We start from the raw sequence: 20867 nt of genomic DNA, 5'->3' as shown, positions 1-20867 counted from the left end.
TTGACAAAGGAGAAAGAATATCCAATAGAAAAAAAGGTAGTCTCTTCAGCAAATTGTGTTGAGAAAACTGGACAGTGACCTGCAGAAAAATGAAACTGGACAAATCTCTTAGACCATACACAAAATGGTGTAATTCAAAATGATGAAAGACCTAAATGTAAGGCAGGAAACCTTCAAAATCCTAGAGGAGAAAACTGGCAGAAAACCTCTTTAACATCAGCTTCAGCTACTTCTTACTAGACATGTCTCCAGAGGCAAGAGAAATAAAAGCAAAAATGAACTATTGGGACCTCATCAAGATAAAAAGCTTCTGCACAGTGAAGGAAACAATAAAAAAAACTAAAAGGCAACTGATGGAATGGGAGAAGATATTGCAAATGACATACTGGATAAAGGGTTAATATCCTAAATCTATAAAGAACATATCAAACTCAATACCCAAAAAATAAATTAATCCAGTGAAGAAATGGGCACAAGGCATGAACATTTTTCCAAGAAGATATCCGGATGGCTAACAGACACATGAAAAAATGCTCAACATCACTTAACATCAGGGAACTACAAATCAAGACTACAATGAGATACCATGTCACACCTGTCAGAATAGCTAAAATTGACAATTCAGGAAACAACAGATGTTGGTGAGGATGTGAAGAAAGTGGAATCCTTTTGCACTGTTGATGGGAAGGCAAACTGGTGTAGCTACCCTGAAAAACAATATGGAGGTTCTTCAAAATACTAAAACAAACAAACGAAATACCTACCCGACGACCCAGCAATTGCACTACTAGGTATTTACCCAAAGGAAACAAAAATGCTGATTCGTAGGTGCATATGAACCCAATGTTTATAGCAGTACTATCAGCAACAACCCAATTATGGAAAGAGCCCAAATGTCCATTGACTGATGAATGGACAAAGAAGATGAGTTATATGTACAATGGAATATTATTGACAATCAAAAAGAATGAAACCATCCACAATGTGGATGGAACTAAAATGTATTATGCTAAGCAGAATAAGTCAGAGAAAGACAAATATATGATTTAACTCATATGTGGAATTTAAGAAACAAAAGAAATGGACATAGGTAAAGAGAAGGAAAAGTAAGATAAAATCAGAGCGGGAGGCAAACCATAAGAGGCTTTTAAATACAGAGAACTAACTGAGGGTTGCTCAGAGAAGGTGGCTGGGAAGATGGGCTAAACTGGGGATGGCCATTAAGGAAGGCACTTCTGTTGAGCAGTGGGTATTATTTGTAAGTGTTGAATCACTAAATTCTCCTAAAACTAATACTATATGTTAACTAAATTAGACTTAAATTTTTAAAAGAGTAAAAAAAAATCATGGACATAAAAGCTGGAAATGGTTTTCTTGTCAGGATATTCTTCCCCCTTTTTCCCACTACTAACAAGTGGAGATAAATTATATCTCAAGAGAAATAATTTGATTAACTGGGGTCATTAGTTTACACTGAAGACATTTATTGGTTACTCTTAGGTAAAATTCCTATCCCCATTTGGTACTTGTGATTGAGTATGGTGATTGGGAAGGAGTAGTGTGGGGTCACGTAACATAAAGTATGGTCATTTTGGCACAGTCCTTATTGGAAAAACTATGAGAAGAGAGTCACAATGAACTGTTACTGGCAAAGCCTTTTAAACCTCAGTGTTTTTATAGGTTTTGTTCAGAGATTTTTTAAGCTTTGTTTTTTCTATCAGAAATGCAATCATTTTATTCCATTTCTACGAAGATGGCTCACCTGCCTATCCCAATACTGCCCCTACCCTGCCACTATTACTGTTACCACATCTGATCATGGACTATGTTGAAAGCTTCACTGTGGTTTCTAGATGCAATAGAAACTTTCTAAAAGCACTGCAACTAGAACTAAACAGAGAATTCCACTTAAAATTCTCCATAAGAGTTAAAAGAGTAGGATAATAGTTTTCATTTTGTTTCTAACATCCCTCTTTATTATCTCGGCCTGTTTTGGCCACTGCAGCACACTGGGTCAATGTCCTCAGAAAATCATCTATGCTGACAGCAGTCTCAACAAACCATTTGGAATAAAGAGAATAAGATGAGTTCACCTGTGTGGACCAATTGAATAAGTAATAAGAACATGGCCCAGCTTCCTATCCAAATAATGTTAAATATTTTTCTGTAATCCATTCCCCTAAGCTCATTCATTTGATCCTTATGTCGTTGTTCTGCCAAGTGGTAGCCTCTGGAGATTTTCCTATAGTTTATGCACATTGACTTGGCATTTCACTACTCTTTTTGTAAAAGCTTACTATGATTTTCTAACTTGGAGATTTTAGTATGCTGTTTCTCCAATTTATACCAAATGTAAAATAAGAATTGTCATGAAATGGATCTATAGAGTTTTGGTTTTTTTCTTTTTTCTTTTTACATTGCATTTAGAGAAGTGTTCATTTATCTTTTCGTTTTCCTTCATCATTACTAAATCAGGTTTTTATTCAGAGAGATAGGTAAGTAATTTTAAATGCAGGACTTTACAAAAGTATGAATATCTTAACTGTATTATAGCTATCAGTGACTTTTATTTGAAAAAAAGAATCTGTATTTGCCCAAAGAGTTCTCAAAATACCTAATTTATAGCTAGTTTCAAGTGAATCTGTAAGAGAATATGAGAACCTTGACGGCAGATGAATGGCCCTTCTTCAACTTTTATCATCATAACCTCTCACTTTGCACATTATTCGAGTTCAGCAAGTGTTGGTTCCACTGAAGTTGGACTGTACCTCTAAACAGCATCTCACATTTTCTTCTGTAGCTAAAATTTTTCAATCAATATGGAGTTCATTACCTTATGTCGTGCGAAAGTGAGGATCACCAAGTACCTACCCGTACACCACTCTTACCCCTGCCAAAGCCAGACCTTTTGGCAAGAATTTATTCCTCCAGCAAACTGGCATTTATAACTTTGAACGCTGTGTAAAATTACCTCTGTTTCCAGTCATCATCCCCAAACTGTCCGCTAAAAAAGAAACAGAACATCATATAAAATAAGAAGCATTGGACAAAGTAAGGAGAGAAACATATTCATGTTGAGCATCTTCAATATACTAACCATCTCATTTCACCTCATTTAACTCAAAAATGTATCTTTAGGCATTATTTTTCTAATTTCCCTGATAAATATGAAGTTGGGGCTTGGAAGTTAAACAGCTTGCTTAGAATCAAAAGTTGTAATCAGATAATTCTGACTGTGTCTTTGTATGTATCATCCAATATCAAGGTTGACAATAGCACAAGTTTGACAGTGTCTGACAAAATGGATGTTCAATAAGTATTCGTTGAATGAAAGTATAAATTAATAATTCTCTCTTAAGTTTGTACTACTTCTGCATGTACTACCACCAAAGTCCAAAGGATTGTTCTGAATTACAACATCAAAGCTAATCAGAATCAGCCTACCATTTACTTCTAGGATACAACAATTACGTTATAAAACTAAAATAATGGTAAGATTCAGAGGCAGGTCACCATGTTGGAATAAAAACTGCAATTAAGGATCTGGAGAGAATACAAGCAGCCACTGAGAAACAAAATCAGGAATATTTTAACTATCCAAGGGTAGGAACACCAGACAGTAGAGTTTGGACTTTAAGAGCAAACACCAAAGCACAACCTCAACAGGTCAAGGCATGAGAGACAAATGTCTAGCAGGGAAGGATATGCCTGAAATCCTCAAAGTCCTGGTCTCACCCCCTCTATTGTTGACTTGATCAATTTTGTGTGCCCAGTCATTTTTCTGTCCAATAGAATTTTATACCCGAATATGAGCTAACCATTTCTAAAGTGCGAGCTTTCTTTAGCATTTAGGGTATGTTGAAGTAATCTGTTTCTGTCAAGCCATTTGCTTTTGGCACTTGACAAATATTGGTTGGATATTTTGGGAGGAAAACACAGACATAATGATATTGGATGGGTACCTAAAAATTTTGAAGTGATTTGTATCTAGCTGATTTTATGATTATTCCATGAAGATGATAGTCCTTGATTTCAAATTACTTACAATTTAATGCTGGATTCCAAACTATTTAAGTGGTATACCTAATGTTAAGTGAGATCACCTTCCATGGAATTTTACAAATTCTTCATAAAATTAATTTACTTGAATTCTGCGTTCTGACTTTAACCTATTAATTTTAACTTTAATGATCATACTCAAATGAACATTTATGTGCCTGCTAATGTAGGTTCTAACTTAAATGGAGAAATCTGTCTTCTAAATGTTGCTTATAACTAAAAGGGAAGGAAGAAACTAAAAGAGGAAGAAGGAAGGGAAAGAAACTTGGATTATGGGTTTTTAAAGCGTAAGTTTTTAGACCATTGTTATTTGCATTGTTATATAGTGTATGAAAAAGCTTGAGTCTGTTGCACTTGCTTTGAGTTAGCATTTTGAAGCACTTTACATATGAGCGTTTTCATCTCTCTATTTGCATACATAGAAAAGGTGATGAAAAATGCACATACATCAAATAGCCTTTCACAGTATCTCAGCACATTACAGCTTTACATATAAGTATTTCAATGGTCCAAATACTGCAGAAAAAACTCACGTTCAGTGTTGTTATTGCTATCATTTGTTTATCAGACATAGAAAATATTTCATATACTATAGACAACACGGACTCCTTTTTCAGAATGCTTACTGTCTAATTGAAAAAACAAATAGGAAATCTGAATACTATTTTGATACTTATAAATGATAGTTAAAATTGAATATAATTAGAACTATAAGAATGTGTGGTTTTATAAGCCTTTAACACTATATTGGAGAACAGGGAAATATTGGGAAGAAATTGAGCACAGCACATTTCCATGAATGAAGAGACCTGGAGTTTTAAACCAAACCCTCTAATTGCTTTTTCTTGTATGATCCTGTGCAAAGCAATTTATCTTTCTAGGTCTCTATTATGGCTTAATAATCCTACTATCTCAGGTGGAGAGAAGATAATTTCACCATGGTAGTACAGAGGTTAACATTAGATCAAATTCATTTTCATTTGGTACATTTTTTTTTATTGATAGCATCACTTGAAGTAAATCTTTATTATTCCTAACTTCTGGTTAGCAAACCCAGTACTTAACACATTAACACATTTCCTGTGAGAAGTTTAAGGACATATATGAGCAAAAGGAGAATAATTCTTTCTTTATGATTGCTTCATTTCTCTCCCACTCCCCTCCACTCCCCTTTTCCCCCCCTTTTTCTTTCCCCTCCTCTCTAACCCATCTCCTCTCTAACTCCTCCTCCTCTTTTTCTTTCCCTGCACCCCCTTTCTGTCTTATTCTCATCTTTATCTCTATCATCTTTGTATCTATCTTCCCCTCTCCTGACAAGCTTTTCCTTTTGCACGACTATATGCTTCAAACACAGCTAAACAAAGCCCTGACTTCATAGGTCTATTCCATCCAAAAGTCACTGAGAGGTTTCTCTGTCATAATTTTAAAAATCTAAGTCAGAGAACCTCTTTGACACAATGCAAACACTTTATTGGATGCTGTATGGTTGGTGTCCACTGCTGGTCCAATAAGCTAGGGAAAAGGGGACGAGGGTGGAGATACTGCAATATAAGGGCAAATGTGCTATAAGTGCTAAATCCTGTGGAGGAAGAGCTTCTTCTTGGGAAACAAAACAAAACAAAGCAAGAAACAGATAATGAACCAGACAGATATTTCAAACTGAATTTCCTAGCTATGCAATCTATATTTCATGAAGAATATCAAAGTCAGAGACTGCTGATTAGGTTCATGGTGGATAATACAGTTTATTTGGAATATCTTAGTCACCAGCCAATTGGGCATTAGGCCATTAAGGCCTAACCCAATAGGTCATTACCTTGTTTTTATTCAACTAAGTAATTTTCATCTTTCTTTGATAAATCATTAGAAACACTTTTGCCTCACAATTTAACTTGAGAATAGGTAAAATCCTATTATACTGAATATCTAAAACTTGTTATTTGGATAATTTATCTTATGGAATATATATATATATATATATATATATATATATATATATACACACACACACACACACACACACACACACATACACACACACACACACACACACACACACACACATATATAATTTGGAACAGGTTGGCTGATAGAAATTCTATATATTTCTAATGGTTTCATTGCTTTTATTCTTCTGTGAATGTTGTTCTTTTAGTTTTGCTGTTTCCTGTGGCAAAACAAAGTAAAGACTAAGCATTTATTGAGGGAAATTATGGATATTGTATTTCTTGACTTCTGAATGTTTTGAGATATTGATCAAATCATTGACTATTTAAAATAACTTTTTAGGAAAAATAAAATTACCTTATAATAGTTCATATTTGTTTTTTTAAATTGCTGATTTTAATAAGTAATATTTCCTCAATACATTTGTTGTCAGGAGAACATTTGACTTCTATTTCTCTTTCTGTGATGATGATAGGTATTCCAGTGACCATTTGTCTTAACCATGTGATCTTTATCACATAAGAATTTTCCAGTTGCAAATTTTAGAAAACTCCATTCAAATCAGCTTAAGCAAAAAAGAGAAATTTAATGGTTCACATTACTAAATAAAACAAGCAGTACTAATTTTGGCATGGCTAGATTTAGGGCTTCAATAGGTCCCCAGGACCTGTGTTTTCTCCATTTGGCTTGGTAAATAAGTCTGGTTCACTTTTATGCTAATTACAATTACCTGAACTGTCAAATATCTGTTTTAAATTCTTACTCAATGGAGAGGCATTCTTCTAAATAGTTTTTGGGCATTGTATAACCAGAGTTCCATCAGAAAAAATAGAACAAGTAAGATTCATAAATATATACAAATTTCTTGAAAGAATCGATTGATATGTGGTTGAGGGAGCTAGGTAATTAGATGAAAATACTTTGGGCAGGCAGTTGGAAAGGGAAGGGTGAAAATCTTGGACAGGAGCTCATGGTCCTGTCCACAAGTGGAATTTCTTCTTCATGGAGACTTTGGCTTTTCTCTTAAACTATTCAACTGAGTAGAAAAAACCCACCTAGCTTATGAAGAATAATCTCCTCTATTAAAGTTAGCTGATTATATGTGTTAATCACATATACAAAGCATCTTCACAGTAACACCTAAGTTAGCATTAAATTGAATCATTTAGAGACTATAACTTGTTAAATTGACATGTAAAGCTGAATATTATCGGCACTGATACTAGATGGAAAAAGACATGGAGGTTGAGCAGCAAATGATAACTTAAGACCTTTGTGAGAAAAATCCTAATAGAAGTGTGATTCAAACAATCTGTTCTCTGAAAAATTAATTGCCCTCCGTGTAACAAGTTGCTAATATTAGGGCAAGATTACCATTACTAAATAGTCCATTGTTTCTAATTCTTTGACATGACACTAACAAGAGCTTGTTGTAAGACAGTGCTTCTCTCAATTAACAATCAACAGAGCTTCCCTACCAACGTTTCCTGAGTATTCATAAATTGTAATGTACATTTATCTTCAATGATCTTGCTCCCTATTCCCTCTAGAGGCATAAGCTACATGCTTTAGAATACCCTGTTGTATTCCCAGAACATTGAGCACAGTAAATGCTAAATTAATATTTCTGAGGAAGAAAATAATGGATAGGGAAGGAAAGGGAAGGGAGAACTAGATACAAAAATATTTTTCATATTTTTCTGTTACTAATAATGTTGTGATAACTTAGTACATGCGTTGTCTCTTGTTTATGAAGATGTCTCTTTAAGATAAATTTTCAGAATAGAGATTTCTGGATTAAAGGGAAAATGCATATTTAAATTTTTTTAGATACTACCCAAATTTGTACCACAGTGATTATAGGAATTAGAGAGTTCAGCAAGCTCCCCAGGTGATTATTGTGCCCAGTAAAGCTTAAGAATAACTATTTTAGAACATGGATATTTACTTTTTTGAGTATTAACTCTCCTGTCAAAAAAACATGTGGTCATACATATTTGCCATCTTACCTTCCAATTTCCACAGCCCTACACAATTGGTAGTTGATAGAACACCTGAAGGTCATCCTGGTCAAGAAACTCTGGTCTAGAAGCATCTCAAAGTTAAAAAAATGCTTATGTTTCTAACTCAGGACAGTTGTTTCCCTTCACTAGCTTCATTTGGCCTCTACAGTCTTAACCACACTTAGCCTAAGCTTCTTTGTGCATTTCTGCTTAAAACTAAACCAGGAGGGGTGCCTGGGTGGCTCACTCAGTTAAGTGTCTGACTCTTGGTTTCCACTCAAGTCTTGATCTCATGGTTCATGAGTTCAAGCCCACACTGGGCTCAGCGCTGCCAGCATGGAGAGCCTGACCCCATGCTCTCTTTCTTCCCCTACGCTGCTCACTCTCTATGTCATTCTCCCTCTCAAAATAAAGTCAAAACAAAACAAACAAAACTAAACCAATAGATTTGGGTAATATTGCTTATGAAGAAGTTGATTCACAGAACTTTTGTCTTCCTTTTTCTGTAAGTATATCTGTCCTTCACAGCTAGGAAAGTGAACAAAGAAATCTTTATCTTTTCACACTGTAATTTTATCTGTGTAACCATATGATTTTGTCATCATTGCAATATTATTGGACAATCTATTCCAACAGCAAACTGAGATATGCACAAGTATAAACAATAAATAATATACAAGAAAAGTGTGAGGTAAATTTCATATTTCTACATCCTGTTTTTCCTCCATTTAGTAAGAATTTAAAATAGAAATTGACAGTTCAGCTAACTGGCAATTAGCATAGCAGTGAACCAGATTTGTTCAGGAGTCCACAACTTCATGGATACTTATCTTAGTCACTTCTGAGACAGTCATCTGTGTTCTTTTTTAGCTCAGAAAAATGCCTCCATAAACCAAAAGGACTTCCTTAAGTGTGGAAATTAGGTTATACATCTCTGCGTATCTCAAAGAGCAACTTTTTGACATCTAATATATTACTGCCAATATTCTACCGTTCCACATGAATCAAGTATATTGAGCATGAGACTTTGAGTATTGACATCCTGCAAACTGACCCCTGAAGGACTCCTAAGATAGCAATGCCCTTGGTCATGAAGGTAATATACCTAGACTGTAAAATCATTCTTTTTATTAAATGGAGTGATCCTTGAGATCTTATAAGACAGGTAGACTTTCTGAGAAAAGTCCAAAGACAAAACATACTTAAGAAATATTTTTATGAAAGTTATACTACAGTGCTATTCTCTACTCATCCTTGTCCCTAGTCAATGAATTAAATATCAAGTCCTATCTACTAAGACCCAAAATATTTCTGAACTTTTTTTCCATTTTCAGCCCCTGTATTAGTGCATAACTACCAAACTAATATCTGTTTATGTAGACTACTAATACTTTCAAACCATCCTACTCATAGGTGACAATACTCTTAAAATTATATTAATGTTGATTATATTAACTTCCTGTTTTAAGGTAAAGAAGCAAGCTTTTGCTGGATACTACATGTAGGTTGTCTGACCCCCTTAGAAATACAACCAAGTGTTATAATCTGGTAACTATAGTTTAATACAAAGGAATGTTGAGGAGATGCCAATAAAAATAAAAATTGGCCAGGCACAGGAATACCATATCTTACCATGAACTAGTCACTAATCCCTACAATTCTTGAAAGGGAACTATATGAAAAAGGGACAGTGCAATCAAACTAATACAAAGCAATAATTTATCATTAGCTAATGATTTGGGTCGAAAGAAGAGTTCCAATGAGCTGTGCTGGATAATTAGGAACATTAATTTATTTTCCTATGGTAGAATAGCCTTATCCATATTCTCACCCTTGAACCTAATTACAAGTCTGATTTAGATTTTATTATCCAATCTTAGGAAGTCAGTCCAGAGCCTTTGTGTGTGTGTTGGGGGCGGGTAGAGGGAGAGAGTAGGGAAGGGAAGGGAACTGGAAAGACCATGAATGAATGGCAGATACATGAGTAAGTCCTGAGCATGCAATACTGAATAAAGCAGATATATCCTCTTGTGTTCTCTTGGAGATTATAGTCTACATAATAAACAGATCTTAAGCATATTGTGTGTGTGTGCGTGTCTGTAGCTTTCATGCAAGTAAAATAAAGAAGAATGTCATAAAATATACAGAATGATATGAGATTATATCAGAGAGACCTAACATATTGGAAAAGCAGGAAAGATTTTCCACAGGAATTGACAGTTATGTTGAAAATTAAAGCCAAGATTCAGATACCATGGCAGAAATTACTTTTCAGACTGGGGGACTGGATATATGAAGAGCAAGAATGGAGGAAAACACATGGATTGTTTAAGGAATTGGAAAATGGCCAAAGTATTCGAAGTACAAAAGGATACCACTAGATGGCCAAGGTGTTAGAAGTGGGGAAGTATACCAGTAGATAAAGCTGGATAGATAGGCAGAGACTAGATCGTGCTTACCATTGTTGGCATTGTTGGCAATTATCATCTGTTGGAGGGCTTTATAATACATAATCCCCTTTTTATTTTAATAAGATCCCTTTGGTAACTATGAGCAGAGTAGTTTAAAAGGAACAAGAAAAAGAGAGGAGATAGAAGTTCCCAGGCAAAAGATGATGGTGACTTGGTTTAGGAAAGAGAAACAGAAAAGGAAATAAATATATGAATTTGAGATATAGTTTTAAGCTAGAAGTAGCAGGATATGGTGATGAATTAGACGTAAAGGATATAAGGTAGAAGTTATAGAGGGTGAGTGCCTGGTTTCTAGAATGAGTCATTGGGCAGAAAATGACCCTATTTGCCAAAGAGGAGACAAATGAAGGGATAAATTTGGCAAGAAAAAACAATGTAGTACTAGATATATTTAAGATGCCTAAAAGAATTTAAACACAAATATTAAAAATGCAACTGTATTTAGGAGTTATAATCTCAGAAGACAGGTTAGAATGAATGTAAGAAAGTTACTGTAGGGGCACATGGGTCGCTGTCAGTTAAGCGTCCGACTTCCGCTCAGGTCATGATCTCGCAATTCATGAGTTCGAGCCCTGCATCAGGCCCTGTACTGACAGCCTGGAGCCTGCTTGGGATTCTGTGTCTCCGTCTCTCTCTGCCTGTTCCCTGTTCACACTTTGTCTCTCTCTCTCTCAAAAATAAATGTTAAAAAATTTTGTTTAAAGCAAGTTAATGTAATATTAATGAAAGTCTTGGAAACTTTAAAGATTTTTCAAGAGAAAATTTAGAGATTCTATGGCTGATCCTGGGAAAGTCCAGTTTTAATATTCTGGGCATGATACAGAAAAAGGAGGTGGAAAACGTAGCTGAGAAAAAGCAGGTAGGAAGAATACCAAAAGAAGGCGAAGAGAAAAAAATAATAATCAAAAGGAAGGAAGGGATTAACTTGGTCTGATGCTACAGAGAGGTTAGTGAAATGAGGACTGAGAAAGGTTTAGCCACATGTAAGTAGTTGCCAATCTCTGTAAGTTAGGAGAAAAAAAAAGTGGCATGGTGTAGGGTGGAGTATTTATCAGTTTGGTATAAAGAGTGATTGAGGGGAAAATAAAGTCAGCTTGTATGAACAAATTCTTTGGAGAATATTGGATGCAAATGAAACATGGAGAGAAAGGGCTAGAAATGGAGGGTGTTTTGAGGTTAAGATTTGTTTCAGGATGGTAAATAGTAGAGCAAGTTCATACGTTGAAGGTAAGACTTGGAAAAGGAGAGGTTGAAAATGTAGAAAGAATTGGAAATTATTGAAGACAAGTTACAGAGGAGATGGGATGAGTATGGAGTTTTGCTTTGTACTTCTCTAAAAGATGTGAGGGTGCTTCCTTCTGTACTACAAAAGGAGAAGGTGGAGAAGAATTGAAGTAGATGTAGATGGGTTTTAGCTGGGATTGTAAGAAAATGGATGCTTTTGATGTGTTCTCACTTTTGTATTCAGTAAGAGGCAAGATCATCACTTGAGGGTGGAGTGGAGTGAATTAGAAAGATGTGGACAGTGGAGAAGAAGAGAGAAATAAAAGTTGAAGGTTGGTTGATAGAGAATGGAGAAGGTCATGGGGACAAGGTCTCAATGGAGTCAAAAAGTTATTGCAATGAGATTACCTTAGCAATACAGATAGTAAACATACAGTCAGATGGAAGAATAAGATGCTCGTGTGTGTGTGTGGGGGGGGGCAATCTCTTTTGATACAAGTATAATTTCTGGTGATGACAAATAACATACTGTTTATCATGGAAATTTGTGGTTGAAATGTACTGGAAATATAAGTGCATATGCAGAGAGGTCAAGAAAACAAGGGAGAAAGCTGTTGGTCCATTGTCCTGCAGATATTGGAGTTACTATCTTCCCCGGTTTCAAGCAGTCAGAAAGAAAGCTAGATGTTGAATCTTAAATAAAAATAATGATCTAAGAAAATCAGAAGGTTGGCAGGTGATTCTTTGAAGATGGGTGCTATTTGTGAGACCCTCAAAAAAGTAGGGGATGTTATAAGAGGAAAATAATAATCCAGAATGAATATTGAGGAGGGCACTGATTTTATATCTACCCCTGAGGTTCTTGTTAGGAGCCCATGTTTTCATTGACTGCTGGGAAAAGATGACCTCAGGAGATGTTACGTTTCAGAAAAGGTAAAAAGTTGGAAAGAACATTAAGAGGATGGTCTTAGAATATTGGGAAATTTATGGTCATGGAGTAGAAGTCTCAGATCAGATAGGTTTCAGTAAGAAGAGAGGAGGTTGTTATTAGTGGAGAGAAAGTTACGCTGTAGTGCACTTTAAGTAGAGACCTGCATAAACAAGGGTAACAATGTTGAAAGATTTTGTCTTAGATAAAGATGAGTTATAAGGGTTCCAATTACAGTCTGAGAATAAGGGCTATCGGGTAGTCAAATTGTGAAGCCAAGTGTGTCATTATCTTTCAGGCAGTTATATCTGGCAGTTGCAGTTAAGTGGAGTCATGGGTAGGAGGAATGAGAGAATGAACAGAAACCAAGTGGTTCTTTTCTTGGAGAATAGAGGAAGTGATGGATCATAAGCAAGTCAAGTTGGATCAACTTTTCTTTTGCTATTAGGGCCAATACTTCCCCCTCAGGCATTAACAATACAGAAAAAGATGATTAGGTGTTTTTTCTCCATGGTGTCCCAATCAATGTTAAACAGTGATGAAATACCTATGTGACAAAGATAAAAAGAATAATGAAAAATGTGCAAATCTTGGTGTTTCTCTACTTTTTTTTAAACTGCTCTCTTTTTACAATGGCAAGTTTATTACTTGCTGAATTGAATCCTGACTCTCAGAGTATGGAAAATGCAAAACAGAAGAAAAGCCTAAAACCCTAAGATTTATTACTTTTTTATTATTAGGTTAAAATAATAAAAAAGATGAGTTCAAGGAAGTATTGGGGTGAGGTACAGTTTGAGGTAGGCTGTATTTGAGTTTGTAAGACATGTGACAATTATAAAATGATTGCTTTCTTTATTTTTAATTAACATACAATGTTATATTAGTTTCAGGTGTGCAACATAGTGATTCAACAATTCTATACATTATGGAATATTCACCACAATAGGTATAGTCTCCATCTATTACCATACCCAGCATATTATTGATCATATTTCCTGTGTTACACTTTTTATCTTAGTGATTTATTTATTTTCTAGGTGGAAGTTTATACCCCTTAATCCCTTTGATTTATTTCACTCATCCCCATTCTCCTCCCCTCCTACAACCATCAATTTGTTCTCTGTATAGGAGAGTTTGTTTTTGTTTTAGATTCCATTTATAAGTGGAATCGCATGGTATTTGTCTTTCTCTGACTTACTACACCTATCCTAATACCCTCTAGGTCCATCCTTGTTGTTAGAAGTGGGAAACTCCCATCATTTTAAGGCTGAGTAATGTTCCAGCATGTGTGTGTGTATGTGTCTATGTATACCACATCTTTATTGATTCATCTATTGATGGACACTGGGGCTGTTTTCGTATCTTCACTATTGTAAATAGTGCGGCAATAAATGTAGGGGTGCACATATCTTCTCAAATACCCAATAGTGGAATTACTGGATCATATGGCATTTTTATTTTTAAGTTTCTCAGGAATTTCCGTACTGTTTTCTATCATGGTTACACCAGTTGACATTCCCACCAACAGTACACAAGTGTTCCCTTTTTTTCCACATTCTCTCCAACACTTGTTATTTCTTGTCTTTTTAATTTTAGCCATTCAAATTGGTGTGAAGTGGTATCTCATTGTAGTTATAATTTGCATTTCCTTGACGATTGATGATGTTAAGCGTCTTTTCATGTGTCTGTTGGCTATCTATATGTCTTCTTTGGAAAAATATCTATTGAGGTTCTCTGTCCACTTTTTGTTTTATCAGACTATTTCTTTTTGGTGTTGAGTGTATAAGTTCTTTATATATTTTGGATATTAACCCCTTATCAGATATATCACTTGCCAATATCTTCTCCCATTGATTATTTTATTTAGAGTTAACATTTCAATGTAAAATGCCTTCTAAAGTGGTATGATTTTTATTTGTTCAGTTACTTCAGAACAAGAATTATCTGAATCTTAAAAAAGAATATTAAACAATGTAGTTTCTCATGGCACTTTAGCTTCCATGTAAAGAAACCCACCGAAGCTAGCTCAAATGTATAGAGATTTCCCGAGATGATATGGAAAATCTTAGGTGTTTACACAAGTAACAGCAAGAAGTAAATATAGGCTTTATGGGGTCTGGCAAATTCCTCACTCAAGAATTACATGGGTCCTTTCATCCCAGTTCCGTGTCTCATCTCTTGCCCACTTCTGTGTACATGTTCCAGTATTCCTCCTCTCGTACTGCCCCCATCCCTGTCACCACCTGTTCCTCTTACCCATGTTAGCACAGCTTCCAACTAAATTTTGATTTAGAATATGGAGAGAAAGGATTTTGGTGATTCAGCTCAGCCTATGATTTGTTTTCATTTATATCACATTTTCCTCATTGGTCTAATTATCTGTAAACAGGAAAGAGAAGGATGCTATTGTCACATAAGGCTGTCTCTCTCAGGAACACTAACTGGGTGGAACGGGTTTAGGTGAATAAGAGTGTTGAATGGGCCAGCCACATTGACTGACATGTCTAATACATGTACACTTCTGGGAGAATCATTAGTGGGAATGTTTCCAGAATACAGAGTAGCCAGCTCAGAGCAGGAGTCTATATGTCAAGTTTAATTTCTGTGTGTTTATGTATGAACTAAAAACCAAGTTTGAGAGAGATTTTTCAAACAATGAAAGGAAAAACCTCAACAAGTAAAAATCAATAAATAACTGTCTTGAACAGTCTTGGCTAGGCAGAGAAAATAGTTTGTTTATCATCCACATCCCTTAAGTAGCAGAAGCTAATAGAATTTGAATTTAAACCTCTTACTCCAAAGACTCATTACTCTTTCAGATTTACGATTGTATTTTAGAATTGCAATGCTAAATATTTAATATTCCTACTTTGGTTCTGAATGTACTTTAATTACTCTATATAATGTGGAAAATTGCTTTCTTGTTCAATATTTGTATACACAATAGAAGGAAAAAGCTGTATTACTATTGATGCTATTTGAATAACAATTATTTTAAAAACAAGGCTGAAAAATGAAGTTCCTAATGTAATCCTTGCCAAAGAAAATACATATTTTTTTTCTAAAATGTAAAGAAATGCAGTTACCTACTTTAACACATGATTAACAAATGTGGATGGTTTGCTAGGCCCTAATCATAACAATGATTTTTTTTTTTTGATCTGGTAATATATGGCCCACTAGTTTTATGTCTTACTCCCCTCACCCTTACTCCCTAACCCAAATGTCGCCATGAAAACTTATTTTTAAGCAGTTGAAATGAATAGTAGGTAATTTCATTGTGAGAACTCTGAAAATTTCTAAATTCTATCATTATGCTATAACCAAATGTTAGGGGTAAGAATGTGACATAAAACGAAGGCTGACCATGCAGTTGAAAGATGTGGATAGGACTCTAATGTGTTTAAATTCCCCTTTGTCCGTTTGGACAAAGTATAAAACTACAGAAGCATCATTTAGCATGTTTATCACTGGCAAAAGTAAGACTTATTTTTATCAGCTAAAGAAAATAAAATACATGTTTTAAGATGCCAGGACTTGTAACAATTGCTTTACTTTAAAGTGTAGGGATGATTGGAGCCATAACTCTATAAGCACAGTACTCTATCACTGTCTGTGAGGGCTCCCTTTGCGACTTTTGATTTATGTCAGGCAAGTTTACCAACAATGCTCAAAGTTTCTTACTATCTCCAATGGTATAAAACTTATATATCTATAGTAAAACAGGACTACTCATATAATCAACAAAGATGTTAGGTAAAATCAGTTTCCCATATCTGATGAGATAAGAAAGCCAAAATGAAAAAGTCTTTATTTACTACAGATGCTGAATCATAGGAATAATGACCTGGATGAATAATTGAAAATAGGAAATAAATATATTCTTTATGAACTAATCACGAAACATGGCATAGAAATACAGACAGTAGTAGGAGTATTGTTTTATTTTAATTTAAATATTTTTTTAGTGGGGATCAAATAGACTCATTCAAAAAATAAGTGAAGAACAAGAGAATAGCAATCTCAATTGCTATTGAGAATGTTAGACAATAAAAAGCAATTGATGTCACATAAATGAACAGAGAGAGAAGAAATGTCAATATTGTAATCCTGAGGGAATTGAGCATAGGACAGATTTTAGAATGGTCCCTAGTATCCACCATGAGTTCAACAGACATAGTACTATACTGGGGGCTTTGCTGTAGTTCAAGCAGCATAAGATACTTGGTTCCTGGTAGGAGAAGACATCGAAAGGGGAACTGAGAGCCCTGGAAGTTAAAGAGAGTTATGTGTTCAGAAAATACTGAATAAAATGGAATTAAGAGATTCCAAACTACCATCTGTGTTCCTTTCTATGGAGTTTCTGGGGTAGAGTATAGATTTACCCATAGTCTCTAAACCCAGGGGCAGTAAGAAGAAAGTATAAAAGTATTGCATTTCAGTTCAAATGGCATGACATGAAATAGTTACGAGAAAAATCATGCAAACTTAGCATAAAGATTTCTTTAAAACAACTCGTTTACCCTTCAGAAATGGTAACATTGTGAAAAACAAAGGAAGGTTGAAAAACTGTTCAGAATTAAGAGTCTAGAGATAAAAGATGGTTCAATGCAACAAATGATGGTGGGTTAGATCCTCATCAGAAGAAAAGGAAAGTTTACTATATAGAATATTGTTAGTCAACAGGCAAAATTTGAATAAGAACTATATATTTTATCAGTGCTAAAAGTATTTATTTTGATGGGTGTACTATGGTTATGCATGAGAATGTCCTTGTGCTTAGGAGGTACAGGCTAAAGTATTTAGGTGTAATGGGTCACAGTGTTTGCAATGTACTGTCAGAAGGTACTAGACAGTATTAGAAATGGCCAGAGGGATGAAAGGCGAACTGATGAATCTAAGTGAAGGATATAGGTCTTCATGCTACTATTCCTATATTTTTTCTTTAAGGTTCAAATTATTTTACAATAATGAGTTAAAAAATAAAGGCATGACAAACATTCATGTTAAGGCTCTGATAGTGAATAATCATGTGGACTTTGAACTTGTTTCCTCTGTAATATAAATCTGCCCCTTCTATCTCACAGGTAATCAGTGAGATCATGGAGTTCAAAAAGCACTATTTACTTTTTCTAAGATTTGGACAGATATTTTCATCGGAAAGAAAAGAGTGATTTTTCAACCTAGCTACATTTATATAACAAATGAAATTTAGATAGATTTTAGATACAAACTTTAGCTTTTGTTTATCAATTATAATACAACTATGCCTCAATTAAAGAATGCCCTGAGAATGAAGCTTTTCTCTGTAACAGTAGTAGATTTAAATTTTTTTTAACATTTTTTATTTATTCTTGAGAGAGAGGGAGACAGAGTGTGAGCTGGGGAGAGGCGGAGGGAGAGGGAGACACAGAATCTGAAGCAGGCTACAGGCTCTGAGCTGTCAGCACAGAGCCCAATGCAGGGCTGGAACCCAGGAACTGTGAGATCCTTACCTGAAACGAAGTTGGCTGCTTTACCGACTGAGCCACCCAGGTGCTCCAACAGTACATTTTAAACTAAAGTTAAACATTACTAAAACAAGCAAACAAACAAAAATATATAATCCTGTGACTATGGGTATTTACTGCTTGCAGTTTTGTGATGTTAGTGCTATTATCCTTCACTTATAAGTAAACAGAGCTCATCATAGTCAATATTCTGAAGTCTGAGAAGGTTCAATTTAGTGTAAGCATCTTTCATGTCTCCATTGGGTACTATTTTTGTTTTGTTTTGTTTTTGTTTTTGCTTTTCTCTGTGTTGGGGATATAAGGCAAATTCTTTACTGTTTCTTTTGCACATAACATACGTCCTCCTGTTCTTTTGATTTTACTCCTCATTAAAACAGTAAAATTTTGATAATCATATTTTTTATATTTTCCCCCCCATATTTTGGCTGAAACTTAGTTACCTCAACCACTTTTATTATGACCTGGAATAAGTATGAGACTCAGTTGCATCATTCCTTCCACAGTTGGTCAGTATCACTGAAAATCTTCTTGGAAAAATAAATTACATTTTACTGACCCATCATCAGCTGATTCACTCTTTCTCCATAACTAAACCTCTCAAGGAGAAGAATCAAAAAATTACTAATATTTTAACAAATACCACATTCACTGACATTTTCTTAACCCTTATTATTATTATTTTTTTCATTTTGTGATTGGCCCAGCCAGCCACTGCAATCCTTTAACCTAGAACTTTTCTCCTTTAGACTTCTATGAAAGTCTGTGTGGTCTTTTTTACCATAGCTTCTGATATTTATTTTTTTATTTTTATTTTTTTTTTTTTCTCTGATGGCATACTTCCACAGTTCTGGTCTTGGCATACTTCTCTCCTTTCCCTTTGGGATCACATGTAATTTAAGCCAACACGAGATAACTTCCAAGAAGTGTCTAACTCTGGACTCATTTTTTCTCTTCAACACTGTGTAGTTGGTACAATCATCTGCTTTATATTACTATTTATGCATGGTCTATACATATCATATCATCCATAGTATGCCAGAGCCTCCAGCTCTCTGTGCCTGAAGCTAATCTACTCATACGCAAGCATCTCTTCTCCATAAAATGGACCCATCATAAAAGGAAAGTAGAAAAGGGGAGTCATTTTTGTATGAGATGAAAAAGAGAGCTTGATATAACAGGAATAGTGGGCAGTGTTCTACAGTAAGAAATAGGAAAGCTAGGTACTCCTTATAGTAGTTTAACTTGGTATAGCTGTGAACAAATTGACTTAAAGAGAAGAAAGATAAGATGAAAGATAGAAGCAGGAAAAGAGAGAGAGAGCGGTTAAGAGCATAGGAGTAGAAGTTTGAGCATTACGTATGATAATAAAACACAGGACCTTATGCCCTTTTATTTATTCTTTACTAGAATAGAAAAGTTCTTCATCTGAATAGAATGTCTCTTGAAAAATAATTTTTAACTTAGTGTCATAAATCAATTTTTAAGAACATTTGGGGAAATATATACTAATAATAAAATCTGGCTTACACTATTACAGAAGAGTGTGCATTAATGTTTAAAAATTAGTCAAAACCTCCTCAGGAGAAAGAGCTAAATTAAAGTTTAAATAATAGTTTTTAGCTTGAAATATACCTCATACTGTTAGATGAAGCAAGGATGTTGAGAAAAGTAACTAAACACTAATTCACCAAGTTGGTAAAATCAAATATTCTATACTCTAGGTAATCTTAATATTGCTCAGTCACTGTAAATCAGATTATTCTTGAGATTGTATTTAAGTCAAGGCAAGATTGTCTTCTATTTACAAATGTAATTTAGTCTCCTGAGTAGGTAATCTTGTTAAAATATTGTCAGGTTAACTGAAATTGATTTGTGTTTACTAAACATAGTGAATACTAATCAAATATCAGACACTGAAGTGTTGGAGGTATTTAAACCTTTGATAGACACTGTTAGTGCTTCATGGAAGGATTATTATTATTTTTCTTTTCGTTTTTTTTGGTTTTTTTTTTTTTTTTTGTTTTTTCTTGGAGGTCAACACTGCTCTTTAGACTCTTCTTTAAAATAAAGAGAAAATGAGAAATAGCCTGCATTTGCTTTATGAAATTTTGCGATTTGGGAATATTTGGGAGAATTTGGGATTGGTTTTTTGGAGGGGTGGTTATTTGTGTTTTATTTCCAGTGCTACAAACACCACATTTGCTTTTCCATCTGCTTAATTCCATTCCAGGTTTGCTATTCTCTACCACTCATAGCATCATTGAGCTCCACATAATAGCTTTTATAGGAAACAGACATTACTAGGCAATTTGAAAAGCAGGTTGAAGATAAAGCCTGATAGCTCACGTGCCCTGGCCTGGTGACTTGGCTCACTTCTGAAGCTTCTAGCAAATGGGCTGCATGCATTCCTGTGGTGTCTGTGTATCGGCTCTATGAGGCTTAAAGAAACATTTCCCCTAATACAAAAATAAACCCACCATAATCATTCATTTTGGGGAAATTTTACAGTTGTTAGTTAACCTGCTCCCTTATGCCCTGCAATATTCATTAGCAGATTTCTCTGTTTATGAGTGATATTATATGGAAATGGTTATGGGAAGCTAACAGATGTAACTACTGAAATAAATTAGAAGGAAAAGTTCTGTTTTTTACAGATGGTTCTATTGAATATGCTTCACCCCCCCCCCCACACACACACACTTTAACATTTAGTTTTCTTTCAACA

The 20867-nt window shown here is 34.8% G+C and overlaps 1 protein-coding gene across 1 annotated transcript in view; it reads left to right on the top strand.

Annotated features, from left to right (window-relative positions):
* Positions 1 to 20867, top strand: part of LRP1B (LDL receptor related protein 1B) — a 1882572-nt gene that overhangs the window by 1058306 nt on the left and 803399 nt on the right. The gene's annotated exons all lie outside the window — the stretch shown is intronic.

The sequence above is a fragment of the Panthera leo genome, chromosome C1, assembly GCF_018350215.1.
Source record: "Panthera leo isolate Ple1 chromosome C1, P.leo_Ple1_pat1.1, whole genome shotgun sequence".
NCBI lineage: Eukaryota > Metazoa > Chordata > Mammalia > Carnivora > Felidae > Panthera > Panthera leo.
This window is presented reverse-complemented; position numbering and strand designations above follow the sequence as displayed.